The sequence below is a fragment of the Homalodisca vitripennis genome, chromosome 5, assembly GCF_021130785.1.
Source record: "Homalodisca vitripennis isolate AUS2020 chromosome 5, UT_GWSS_2.1, whole genome shotgun sequence".
NCBI classification, from domain to species: Eukaryota; Metazoa; Arthropoda; class Insecta; order Hemiptera; family Cicadellidae; genus Homalodisca; species Homalodisca vitripennis.
Genome location: NC_060211.1, coordinates 94,783,539 through 94,798,385, shown reverse-complemented (window position 1 = coordinate 94,798,385; position 14,847 = coordinate 94,783,539).

Here is a 14,847-nt window from a genome sequence, read left to right as displayed (position 1 = left end):
CAATTAATGTAGATTTTAATTATGTATACACTAAATTGTGAATGTGTTACATGTCAGGTATTGAATTTCGTGTCCTTAGACATTGTGGGAAATCATGCTTACAGTGGTTGAAAGAACAGAAAGTGGAGGAGCTGGGCATTGGCATGTTTCAACAAATGATTCGATTTGTGACTACAATTCCAGGAAATAAGTGTGCGTAGTGAGTCTGTGATTATAGCAAGTGGAATCACAACGTAAGACACGAACCCCTAATTTAAATTTTTCTAACAGAAAACATCGAGGTGACATCGCATCCATTTATCACTGATAAGGTATACGATACTGCTTATATATATATATACTGATATAATTTCTTGACTTGGTTAAGTAAATAGTATTACATAGCAAACATGGATAGGGAAGAAATAATATGTACTTTACTGTATAATGTATTATCTTTACATAACTATGTATGACAACTGTAATGTTGTAAGTATTATTGATGTTGATTTTTGTGTTAATATTCAATAAAAAATCTATATCCATACAATTTAGAAAACTATACTGTTCTAACCTCATTACAAAATTATATGAAGGTCTATATACATTGTTTCTCGGGGCAAACATTTTTGAATTGAAAATTTAATCAATTTGCATTATAAGTGCAAAACCTGAAATAAGAATTTTGTTAACCTCTGGTCCTCTTAATCAAGAACACTGAAATATAGGTAGTTCAATTTCAAAAATACCATAGGATCCTATTTTATTACATAATAAGAACCACTAAGAAACTTACGAACTTCGACTTTCTCTAAATTGGTATAAACAATTCATGTGTTATCTGAAATCTTGTGAGTACGGAATGTTGCATATATATATATATATATATATATATATATATATATATATATTATATATATATTATATATATATATATACATATATATATAAATTATATATATAATATATATATATATACATATATATATATACATATATATATATATATATATGTATATATATAAATTTGTTTTTTCAGTGAACACTTAAGAGGCAGTTCAGTTAATAAAATATACATCACACAACTGCATTCTTGAGTATTACGTTACTAGTTTGAACTAAAGAAAACCATAAAAGTAATTAAATTCATCTGTAATATGTAATCCTATAGTACTCATAGAACCTTAAATAAACACAAATAATTCCGGTTGGTTCAAGTTCGGATTTATTTCGCTCCACCGAGTCCCGAGATCATTTTCTGCTGAGGGTATAAAGGGAAGCTCTCGCAGAGAAGATGTTTTCCAAAATAACGAGAGATTCTTTCTGTTGAATATAACGAGGATATAGTTGAATAATTCAAATCTGTTTTATACAATGAACAATTAGGAAACTATTTAAGACTTAATTATGTAATTATTATTGTACTTCCTTGACAATATAATATGACTGCAGGTATAGAATTAATTGTCGTGTAAACTGCAAACCCAGATATTAACTGAGCACATGTGATTATTACATAAAGTGAAAATCATATAAAAGAATATTAAGCTGTGTAACAATAACATGAAGAATGACTAACTAAATGTACTACTCTACACGGATAAATACCATTAACCAGACAATACAATCACTCAAATGTCCAGTAGTACTCCTATTAACGTTTAAATGTACGTAATTAATGCTTCTTCAATTTTGATTAACTCGTCGTAATTATATTTAGAATGAGGTGTTTTGTTTTCATTCTAGATTTTTCTTCTGAGCCGTTTCTCTTAAAGTTCGACTTAAAAAGATGGATAGTATAAAGATCCATGTTAGTATATTATATTATGTTAAAAGTATAACAGTGACTTTGTGTCTATAAAACTGTATAACGAGCAGTATAAGGTTAATAGTAGAATATAAGGTTAATAGTACAGAATTTGTTATAGAGTATTTTAAGTACAACTACAGGAATTTGTAACAAATAAGATTTGGCGTTTCTTCAAACTTATTGGATAAAATTATTATTTACATGAGCCATACTTACTCGCATTTCAACTAATTCACAGGCTAGAAAAATCAATTATAAAAATATAGTTAAAAACATGAAATATTTATAAGTACTTAAAAACGTTTTATGTTTATTAAGTGTAAAAGAAATGTTTATAAAAACATAAATTTTCGTCCATAATTTAGGATAGTCGAAATTCAAAAATATTTTGGAATGAATAAAACATTCGGACTAAATATTTTCACAAAATTGAAAAATTAATTTGACACCAAAACTATATTTTTTGCAGGGAAATTGAATAGGACTTAGATGTAGGGGAATGTATACACTGAAATATTAATCATCCTCTGCGAACACTTATATATCACCCAAATAAACCAAATTTCTGTTATGTTTATATACATATTTGTGTGTGTGTGTGTGTGTGTATAAATATACAGGGTACAAAAATTGCTGTGGGTGATAGTAGACGTACACAAGATTTCAAACAAAAAATTACATATAGGGCGAGAAACGTTTCGTTAAGCCGCTAGCCGCCATTTTGCATTTTTATATAATTATTATTAATTTTTCTATAAAAATAAAGTTGCAGCTATCAAACTTCGCAAATAGGTATTAATACATAAGTGAAAAAAATAATTGTGTAATTTGCTTTTATATTAACAAAATGGTGTCTGTTGAATTGTTTAAATTAAACAAAAAATAGTAAAGTTATACAACATGTATAAGATACCAACTAATTAGTAAGTTTTATAAGAAACCAAAGGTATCTTGGTCGATGAAATCCGTCAACGCATAAGCTAGCACGACCACTTTATACGCTTGCACAAGCCGGGAGCAACAAATAGCTGATGGCACTGAACTGTGATATGTTTGTTGCTCCCGGCTTGTGCAAGCGTAATAATTGGTTTTGTTGTTATTTCACTTTAAAATATTTTAAGTGAACAGACTTATTTAGTTAATATCACATAATTACTCGTATTAAAACATTCTATTTTGTATTACTACCTATAAGCAAAGTTTGATCACTGTAGCTTTACTAGTTCTAGAGATATTACATCTTTTTAGAAACACACACTGCATGAAAACAGTTCCTATCATGGGGGTTTGTTTATATATACTAAATAAAAATATAGAACACGATTTTAAAATAAATTTTTATTTATTTTTAAATCATAAAAATTTTACACTTTATTTTCATTAAGCTCTCATGATATGAGGTAGATAAAGGTTCAATCTAAAAACAAACAAAAAATTTATCAGAATAGCTTAAGTAGAACATTTGTAATGTGTAATATATCTAACATTATGGTTAAATACGATTCGAAGTGCCATTAAAACACTACATTATCACTAAAGAAGCAAACATTTGAACGTTCGTATAAAAAAAGGGAAAAAACTTTTTGAAATGTTTCGGTTTTCATTAAAAGCTTCTATTGTCAAATAATGAACATTTCTAAAGACCAGTTTTATAATCCCAATTTATACTTTTATCCTCCCTTATGCCTGCAGTTCAAGAGAAGTCTACTCTTTTTTCATATTTAATTTTATATCTGTTTTAAGACTGTTAAAAAAATTGAATCTAAATTTAGAAACTATTTGTATTTAAGGCAAAGTAAAGGTAAAATTTACACCATATTTAAATGCTTTCATACGTAAAGATAGGTAAAAAAGTACATTTAAGTGATGTGCAAACACCAAGGAATTATCAGAAGAGGTCTTCACTAAATATACCTTAAATGGTTTGCTCGTTTGGATGTATGTAGGCATGTTTCACACATATGACGCATAAGTGTCTGTACACTATCTGGAGAACTGAATGGCATACAGTTGTAGAGATCCACGCCAAAGTGGGCCTATTTAATAGTTATGTACAGTCTGAAATTTGGATTTTTCACTTTTCTTCTCAGACCGTAAGTAGATTGAAAGGGCCGGATGTATACGCTTTTTAAATGAAGTAAGCTTCTCAGACTTACTTTTGTTTATATTTACTTAATAAAGGCCATGAGACAAACTCAACTACGGCAACCAAAATAATTAATTGGAACCAAAAAGAGAAAATATTTTATGGAAGTAAGCAACCGCAGATCGTATAACTTCAAGCAGCTTCAGTTTTACAGGAATAGAACTCCTAGATGGCTGTCATAAAAGTCGGTTAATCTTGTTGAGACCAATAATGTGACTTTTATAGCTCATTCTCTTTATGTACCTAATGTATAGACAAAGCGTATTAGTAAAATTTGAATAGATAAACATGGATAGATCAATTTTGTTTGGAATTTCCTGAATATGAGCTTGGACTCTAGAACTTGAAGTAAAGTTCTTATACATCAAAGCTTGTACTATACATACTAATGGCTCTCTGTCGAACTGCGATGGGTGCCATAAGGGACTGTTTGGCTCACTGATATTTTACCTTCATGTACTATGTAAGTTACATACAACCAAGTGATGAAATTACCTATCATCAGTCATTTTTACGGACTTTCATATAGAAATAAAGGTGATCTGAAAGTGGCCCTTGTAAGCAAGGTCAAAGTTGGGGTTCACTTCATTGGGTTCTTGTTAAACAGGTTTATATGTCTCGCAATTCCGTTGTTTTATATTTAGCTTTTATGAAATAGGTTTCCACAAGATATAAAAGATATAACATATAAAGATATTTATTTCTATAACAAATTACAAACATCACATGCATTACACCTTAATATTAAAACAGTTTTTGACAAAAAATATTTGCAATGTTGATAAAACATACATAAATAACAAATCATTGCATGAATAGTTTATGAACATGCATTAAAGTTTAAAAATACGACTATATAAATGAACCAATTTTAAAAGTATTTTGACAAATTTTAAACTCCATCAATGTGAAAAAGGTAAATAAGTTGTTATACTTTATTCTAAAAAGGTTTGTGAAACATAAATATAATCACACATACTGTACCATCAATACAAGTTTCATAACCGTACGTATGCGGATCTCATGAAATAAATATATTTTGTATATCTTTATACAAACAGGTAGGAAATAAAGTTATATTGATGTTAATTTGTAGGAACTTTTGTTAATTATTATGTCACAATTTTCAGAATATTCACTATATAAGAAAACAACAGCGACAATGAAATGTTTTATCACAAAAGAACAAATAGTTTATTAGCACAAGAAAGTGGATAAACGAGAAAAGATATGAGAGATGATATTACATGACGTATACAATATATTAATATTAATTCTTCACGGTCGCCAGAAATCGTAAAATTTCAATTTGGTGAGGACCGGATATCGCTGGATTCAATTACTGTAATCCGTGCTGAGACCGGGATATAAGCTGAATATCAACGACCGCAGTGTTTACTATGATGAGTCGTTTCCTCTCCATTCGTTTTGTCTAATGATTGTCATCATTTTTCAGCAGGACTTCCACTGACGTGTTTTGCAAGACTACTGTGATGCGTCCTAAGACTGGGTTATAAGCTGAATTTTAACGACTTTGTTGAACTTTCATCATATTCCATGATGATACAAATTATTCATTGAAAGAGCCTGTTAAAGTTAATCAACCGCTCTGTTATTATTACAACTTTAACAAATTGTAAATCTCTCTTAAAATATATTATTTTGTTTCGTTTACCCGAAAAGAGACATGTTTTTATTCAAACTACTAACATAAATATCGTGTATTTATTATATGAAACCGAGCATAATTACAAAAATGTGGATGTATTTACGTATTGGTGTGTTGGACGTATTGTATTGAGGAGATTGACCACCCACAATCTACGGGAGTAGAGACATTCCTGGAAGAAGCTACCCAGGAATTGGACGATGAAGACAAAGGCCTCCCCTCATCAGCAAAGAGGAAGTCTCTAACACCCTCTCCATGCTTCGACCCTAAAAAGCCCCCGACCTGGAAAAGATCGGATCACCTGCTTATCGACGTGTCCCAATCTGGACTATTGAATCACGGCCTTTTTAATCGTTGTTTGCAGCTTCGAAACATCCCTGTTCCTTGATATAAGGTGAAAATGATCCCAAAACCAATGACGAGGAAGAATCTTAATATCCTATTTCCTCCTACTAACCCTCTCTAGGGTTCTGGAGAAACCATTAATACGAGATATAACCCCAGAGGGCTTCCATCTTTCGCTCCGGGATGACCAACACGGTTTTTGAAGAGGCTTTCCTACACCCTTCTTCAACTGACTCGCCTGTTGTACAACATGTAAAATTGGTCTGGTTGCTACAGTGGTGACAATAGACGTGAGCAAGGCCTTCGAGTACGTGTGGCTCTAGTGAATCCTCCTCAAGCTGGCACACAGTTCTCCCTCTTGGCTTTTATGTATATTTCAACTGCTGGCGTCACATAATATATTCAAGACCGTCGTTTCGCTGTGTCAATGCGACCGACCATCGCAAATCTTCGACCAGACTCTGCCTTGTACTTCCTCCTAAGCCGACCCCTATCCCATTTTTGGAGTAGACTAAGCTGGTCCAGTCTAAAGCCATTACTCGTACAGTCCTTACCTATATTGGACCTGAATGCCTGCCTGGTACCCTACAACATCTGCTTCATCCAGGAAAGGTCTAGAAGCAATTAAAACTCCACACTATTTTTCCTGACTGGATTGCCATGGTATGTTAGTAACACAGCGATTATTCGTTCCACAGGACTACAATCAATCTACAAATACATCAAGGACCAAGTCCGTCAGTTCTACTCAGCGGCTAAATAGTCAGAGTGGAACAATATGAAGGACTGAATTTCTCGGGAGGGTACCCTGCTCTGGAAATTGCAGAGACCAAGGGCACTGTTGGACAACAAGGTCTCGGAAATATCAATTACCCGAACATCTCTCAACCAACGACTGCCTCTCTCATCCGATCATACTCTTGACTGAACTTATCTCTGGAAGCAAATATTCGGGAAGTTAGTCTTCTTCACCTGCCCTACTGCACTAAAGCTCCCCTGTGAGCTAAGAGCACTATCTGTCCTGCAGCTATTGAGATTATTTCCCAGAAACTGCCTAAAGAGGGGATTAACATGCCAGTTTGGATTTTTATATGTTCAGGAGTAAATAAATAAATATAAATATAACACATTTTAATCTCTGAAATTTTACACGTTAGTGTGTATTTTAAAGTTTTTCCTTAAAATAATAATAATTTAGTTTTACATTTTATGTGTGTATAAACGTGTTCTACTGAACTGATATTTTGGCATTTATAGACGAAATGTCTATACAAAATAAAATTTGTGTTGCTGTAAAACATAAACCTAAACAATTAATGTACCGTAACATAAAGTTTCAACCTCAAACTTAAATGTAGTAATTATGTACAACACAAACCCAGACAATATCTAGATAAAACTAATCCATAATACAAAAAGAATATAAAAATTAAGTTATTTAACTTGTATGAACCTGCAGGTTTTAAATTTGAGTTAGTTCTTGTGTATAATATTAAATTGTCGTAAAATGTTTAATAATATATCAATTAGTTACAATTAATGCCTTAAAATTAAAGTTGATTTCCATTTATCTCGAGTTAGAAGTGAAATTGGTCATCACGTATTTCTGTACTCCAACAACCTGTATTCCAAATATTATTAGCTTTTATCCAAATGTTAATTAATTAAGTTTGAACAATGTTATTAGTAAATATTCTACATAAATTTGATTAATTTTGAAGAGAACCCAATATAGAACACACAATAGTTCTTTCAACTCGAGTTTAAAGCGGATGGAGTAAAGTTGAGTTGCATTGAATCGTATAATAATCGGAGTACAATAGAGTTTGACTATTACATGCATGACTATAACATACTACTGCTCTCAATATACATACTTGGCTATTTGTTTGAATGAGTTTTAGCAAGCATTCAAGTCTTCTGCTCATCAGCCCTGTATGACTGTATAAAGCATTACAATATTTCTTCTGCTTCAGTGCCATCGGAACAAACGTTTGGAATTGGAAATTCTATTTTGACTAATTTATCATTATTCGAAAGAGTATAAAAATGTAATTAGTAAAATGTAATAAAAAAGTATGAAAAACTAAGTTAAGAGTTTTATCACTAATGTCTTTAGTGCAATTGCATAGAGAGAGAGAAGGTGGTTGGCCGAAGCCCCAGCGGTCCTCCTCCACCCCTGGTTTAAGTTCGTAGACTTATTCACCAGCCGCTTTCCTGAGTTCCTCTTGAGCCTTCCTCTTGATTACTCTTGATCCTCTTCCGGGCACTCTTGTTGTGCCTATCCAACACCACCTCTCCCCTCACCTAGCACTTATGTACTAGGATCATCGGAATTTTGAATTCTTCTTTCGTTTTGTTTTTATCAGCCTATGTTCTGCTGCTCCTCTTCAAGCTGCTTGCTGTTTTCCGGCATTTTTCTAGGTCATGCTTCTTACTCCCTATCCGTCTACACACATACGTGAAAAACTCCAGTGCTGATACTTTACTTCTAAGAAAGTTTATCTTTTCCCAAGCCCACATCTTCCGTCGGAGGAGTTCCTTCAAATCTCTCCGTTCTTCTTCGTAGAACCAGCACTTGTCCATCAGCACATGCTGAGATGTCTCCAGCTCTCCGCAGTGGGTGCAGCGGTCATCTTCCACGAGGTTTAAAGCTCTTCAGTTTGGCCTTAAAGTTGCCATGTCCACTCACGAACTGTGTGGTGTAGTGGTCCGTCTCCCAGTGCACCTTCTTCCTGATCCTCACATCCGGGACGAACGCAAATGTCTCTCTTCCTTTAGTGCTTCTTTCCCACAACCTCTGCCATTCGTCAAGTGTTTCTTCTCTTCTAATCCCCCTGCTCTCCCCGCTGTCTAACCCTTTCCTCCTTGTCCCCTCTTCGCTTGATTCTTTTTTATACCATCAGGTCTAGCGGGATCACTCCGGCAATCACTCTCACAGCTTCGTGGGATATTGTGCTGTAACCCTTGATCACTCCCAATAGCATCTTCCTCTGCAGGCTCATCAGCTTCGACCTCTCTCCTCGTCCTCTCATTCTTTGCCCCCACATTTCACAGCCGTACAGGACCATGGGCTCCAGCGCTCCGATGTACAGTCTCCTTAAGTTTTCACACTTCATTCCATGATTTTTTTTTGCCAGTCCTTTCAATTTTCCAAAGGCTTTCATAGCCTTGTCGATCACCTGGTCATAATGCCCTGCAAACTTCATCCTGCTTCCCACTACTACTCCTAGATATTTTGTCCCTCGTTCGAGCACCGGATTGTCACATCTCCCCCATGTTCACACGGATAAACCTTTCAAAACTAACTTTCCTTTGAGTAATACCATCACAGTCTTCTTCTCCTTCGAGAACGTCATCTTCCTTTCTTCTCCCCATCCTGTAATAAGCTCTAGGTGCTCTTGTCGCCTTCCCCCATGAGGGTCTGGGCTCGTGTTGGACTTCACCAGCAGCAGTCCGTCATCCGCATAAGCTCTCGCCGAAATACCCCTCCTCAAATGGCAGCCGTAGGAACCCATCGAACAGGACATTCCAGAACAGAGGGCCCACCACTGATCCTTGGGGGCAGCCTTTTGTGATGCTCTTGCTCACCTCACCGTTGCCAGCTCTCCAGCGTCACTGTCCTCTCCCCTAAAGTAGTCCCTCACCAGACGGTAGATGTTGTTGGTGGCACCGCCATCTTACCAGCACCCTCAGGATCCTCTGGCCACCAAGCGAAGTCGAACGCTCCGGAGATGTCCAGGAACAATCCAACGACGTATTTTTCCTCAGATTCTTCTACCTCTGCTTCTCATGTCCAGCAATGCATCGACTGTTCCCACACCTTCCGTGAAACCATACTGAGCAGCATTCGTCCTATTTTCTCTCTCCATCCAATCCTTCATCCTCTTCACGACCAGTCTGTTCCCCTAACTATCCCAACACGGGTAGGAGGGTCACCGGCCTGTAGGGATTTGACTTTGCTCGGGTCTTTATCTTCGCTTTTTCAAAGAATAATTTTCACTATTCCTTTCTTCCAGACGTCCGGAAACCTGCCTTCTCTCAGCATCTTGTTGTACAAGTTCAGCAGCGTACCTTTGATTCGTCCGTACATCCTCTTGACGACTTCGCCCCTTTATTCCGTCATATCCCGGTGCCTTCCGGTCTTTCATTTGTTTGACACATGCGGTCAGCTCTTCCTCCGTGAAGTCTTCCTCATTTGCTCCAGTGCTCTCCTCCATCATCCCCCCTCTAACTTCTCTCTGTTGCTCAGTGTCTTCATCCTCCCTATCGTCCGGTAGCAGACCTACGATCAATCTCCGTTAGAGTTTCTTCCACTGTTTCTGTCATCGTTCCATCTTCCTTCTCTAGGCTGACCAATTCGATATCCTTCTTTATCTTCTCCGCAACGATCTTGTAAACCTTTCCCCATGGATCACCTTCTTCGTCTGCGATGAGCTTTTCCCCACATCTTCCTCTTCTGCTTCCTGATTTCCCAGATGTATTCTGTTCTTGATCCGGTAAACGCTCTCCTGTCAACCTCCCTTCCTGTTCTTGTTCTCCAAATCCTGCTCTTCCCCCTCATCTTCACTCGTAATTTCTCCAGATCTTCCGACCACCAATAGACCTTCTTCATTCCTTTAGTTGCCTTGGGAAACCTGGTCCTCCATCAGGTTCAACGTCATTTCCGTGATTTTCTCCGCATGAACCTCAAGCATACGTTCCTAGTCCTCTGCTCGTTTTGGTTACCCCCGATTCTCCTGATCTGATATCACCTTCATTGTGATAAGTCTGTGGTCACTCAAGGTCTCTTCCTGTACTGTCCAGTCTTTAATCCTGCTTGAGATATCCCTCGTCCGCTATCGTCACATCTATGTTCGACTTGCCTCCCTGTGTGTTCTCAAAGGTCATCCACCTACTAAATTTGTTCAGCACCTGAAAGATCCCAAGCCGAGACAAACGTCTTCTACCTTGGAACCCTTTTTCATCTGTAGAACCACTGCGCCACAATCCTGACCTCGTCGCATTCAGATCCCCTCCACATAAGACTTCCTTGTTTCCTTTCTTCCTAATTATGTCCACTAACCATGTTAAATGCCCATCAATAGGTTCTGATGGCCTGCAGTATAGACTAATCACTTGCATCGACTTTCCTCCTTGTTCCAACCTTACACTGACGCACGTTCCGCTTGTTTCACCTGCATTCATGATTGCTCCGATTCTTCTCATTCATCACAAAAATTGCACTCCAGATATCTTCTCTTCCACTCCGGTCATGAAAAACTCTGCATCCAGAAATCCTCACTCTCCCACCCACTATGTATGGCTCTTGGACCAGGAGAACATCAATCTTATCTAGTAAACATCTCCTAATGGCTTCATCCATAGCTACCTTACTCCTACCTAAATTCCACTGGGCAATCCTACAGTCCATAATCAATCTTATCATTATTCCTCTTAACGGCCTTCTCGTACACAGGACACCTCCTTGAGCCTGCATCATGATTTAGGTCCCCTCGACCTTCTCCTTTTGCAGTTGGCACAACACACTGCTTCTTTCTTCTTCTTATTAGGGCAGTCTTTATAGTCGTGTTCCTCCGCACAGTATGAGCAACTAGGTTTCAGCGAAGTGCAATGCCTAGCAATGTGCCCAAACCTCTGACACTTGAAACACCTGGCTATGTCCACGTAGTCCTTCACCCTGCAGCACTCTGCCACTCCACAAAGATCTTGTCTTTCATCCTTAGCAAGTTCCTAACTCTCACGGGAGCATTCCACTACAATATGATTTTTCTTCCCTCCAGATCTTGCATCCTTGTAACTTGTTGTCTCACCTCGAACTCCTGTCTGAACTGTTCCTGCTCGATTTCACTGCCATGCATATTCCTGCTGAACACTTCTTCTTTCACCTCCTCTTCGGTTAGTTAGTCAGCGTTCACATCATAAATCATTATGACGGGCTTCTTCTTTGTCGGTTTCTCAACCTTCAACCCTGCCTCCAAGAGCGATTTCTGCTTTATTCAGGTTCTCCACTCCTTCTTCGTTCTCTGCCTCCACGATCACTCCGTTCCTGATGTTAATCAGTCTCCTAACCTTTAGGCCGATTTTCTTTGTGGCCCTAACCAGTCTCATTAGAGTGCTTTTAACTTCTTCACTTTCCTTATTCTCACTCTTCACGATCACCAGTTTAGGTGCTGGCAAAACAGGACCTTTCGTTCCTGAGATTTTTGGCACTTCTTTCCTTCCCAGTGCTTGAGCAAAGGTTGCCCGGTTCTTTGGCTCACACGTTTTCTTCTCTCACCTTTAGCTCCTCCCTGACCACTGTCCTTAAGAGCTCTGCCATGCTTTTTCCTTTTTCTTCTACTCTTGTTTCCATCCTTCTCTAGCCCCTTACGATCTGCTCCTGGAGTTCACTCAAGTACCCCCTGAAAACTATTTGCATAGGTTTTCTTCACCATCTTAACAATTTGCGGTTGTTTAAACCAGTTTCTGCATTTTCAACAAGATCTTTCCCATATTTTCTAAGGGGGTCTCTTCCAAGTTCCGACTTCTCGTCTTCATCCTCATCCTCGTCTTCCGTATCCTCGACTCTCCTGTTCTTCGACTGTCTATTATCTGCTTCATTAGGACTCCTCTTGTCCTTTTCTCCATTCTTCTCTTCCCAGCATCTAGTTCTGAATCTGACTCCTGTTGGCTGCTGGTTGCCGAGATCCCTCCTCCCTTATCCAACTTGCTCAGGTTTCCTCTCTCTTGCATGCTTCTCCAAGAACTCATCCCTCTCCACAGCTGCAATCCTCTGCGCCTCCTCCTCCTTCGACTGTTCTCCTCCTCCTCCTCCTTCTTCTTTTGTTGGTTTTTTTTATATTCTTCCATAATCGTTCCCACGAGTAGCTAGGGATAACAGTCCGCTCCTCCAAAGCCCCGCTTAGAGAAGTAAGGCTACATTTTGTGAAGGGTCGCCTGGTCCCTCACAGTGTTCCACTAGCGACACTTGTCTTCCACAGTGCCATTCATCCCCTCGGCATGGTCCTTAGGATTAGGAATGTAGACGGATTTGAAAAGGCTCCCCTTATCGCCGACCGCCCAGCGTCGAGGCTACTTGCGCCAACCTCTACCTTCAGTCTCCTTCAGAGTGCCACGCCCGTTACCCCGCTCAACTGGATACGGGGATAGGGTAGTGACACCCCGTTCTAGGGGTACAGCGCCTGAAGTACGAGCTGTACCCGCATAGAGAGAGAGAGAGAGCGAGAGAGAGAGAGAGAGAGAGAGAGAGAGAGAGAGAGAGAGAGAGAGAATCTAAAAATGTGAAAACACTCCTTTTTATTATTCTTGAAAGCAAGTTTCTTTTTTATTTTATTAATATTTTGATTGCGATTTGTTAAAAAAATTGAACGGTTGCATTGAAAGATGGAAATAAGGAACATTCCATTAATAGTGTAATTTGAATATCAAGTCTCCCTCTACTAATAATCGTGGGAATATTTTTATTCTATGTTTGCTTCTTATGGGGATTGAAAATAAAATTAAAAACTTCATAAATTATACAATAATTATAATAATAACAATAAAAACATCAATCAAATAGCCTTTAAGCTCAACGACTTCATGAAAATAAGTTTAATGGGTGATATAATTTCAATGATAAGATTGCACCTTAGAGAGACATTTGCTTAATTAAAAATTGACTTATAATTTTTATACAACTTTTTTGCTAGTTAATTGTCATTAAAAACTAATGTCGATCATCATTTTTCATCTTTACACTGTAGTATCAATTCCAAAATTAAAGATTGCATAAACACTAATCAAAGACTGGTGTTGATGATCCATACTCCTAAAATGGAAAGATGATTATAAAATGGAAAATCGAAAGGGGTTGAAATATTTCCACAATATTTACTGTCCCAAATGATGTAACAGATACAGTTTACTTATTTACTTGATAACGTTGGTTTCCGTGGAAACAGTCGCAACTCTTTAAACGTGAAATCCCAATGGGGCAGTACTTCATTTGATGAACTCCAGATATTACAAACTGATCATATTCATGGCAGTCTTAAAAATACGACAAGTATATTTTCCTTAATAGGCCTAGTAGCATAATCTCGGCCTCTTCTAAATTCCCATAGTGTCGATATATCCACTATCACTCTTTCAGATATTACTGTGATCTTGCCAAAAATCAACCCTATACGATACAAATTAATTCTGAAACTAGTTTTAATCTCAAACAATTGGAGCGAATAGGTTCTCCTAGTGTACGTAAATCTAGTTGATTTACACTTAGTAATCATGTTAGTAATATACACATACAGTAATAATAACATATGTATTTTTAATACATATTAAATGTACATACCCCTTAGAATATTAGAACCCTTAGAATCTTTAGATTAAATATATTGAAAATTTTCAATTTTAGCTTCTGGTTTTTAATGGATATTCATGATTAACTCTCGGCTCGAGATGTCCGAAATTCTAATTCAGGGAATTTGTTATTTATGTTTTAATAATTTATACTTCTATCCAGGGCTTTTTCCCATCTATGTTGGTTTCTACCTGTTGGTAGATATCAACATGTCACTTCAATCTGTGCAAACCAATGGATGTCCAAGAGCGGCACATTACTAACCGCATGTTATTGGTGAAACAAGCTCTTTGATATGTCTAGTTTACTGCGCGGGATGACTTGGAGTGGGTGAGACTTCCTCTAAGTTAAAGGTACTTAAAAGAGTAAACATTAGGGAGTTTTGTCTCCTCCAGTGTTCCCTGCTCACTTTGACCAGAGGTGACGGATCAAAGGTATCCAGCCTTTCCCTTTTTCAGGGTAACAAAACTGAGATAATGCACATTATCTCTCCTCATGGGACTTTGGCAGAAGGCTACTTTTATCCTTACCTATCCTAAATATCCTGTCAC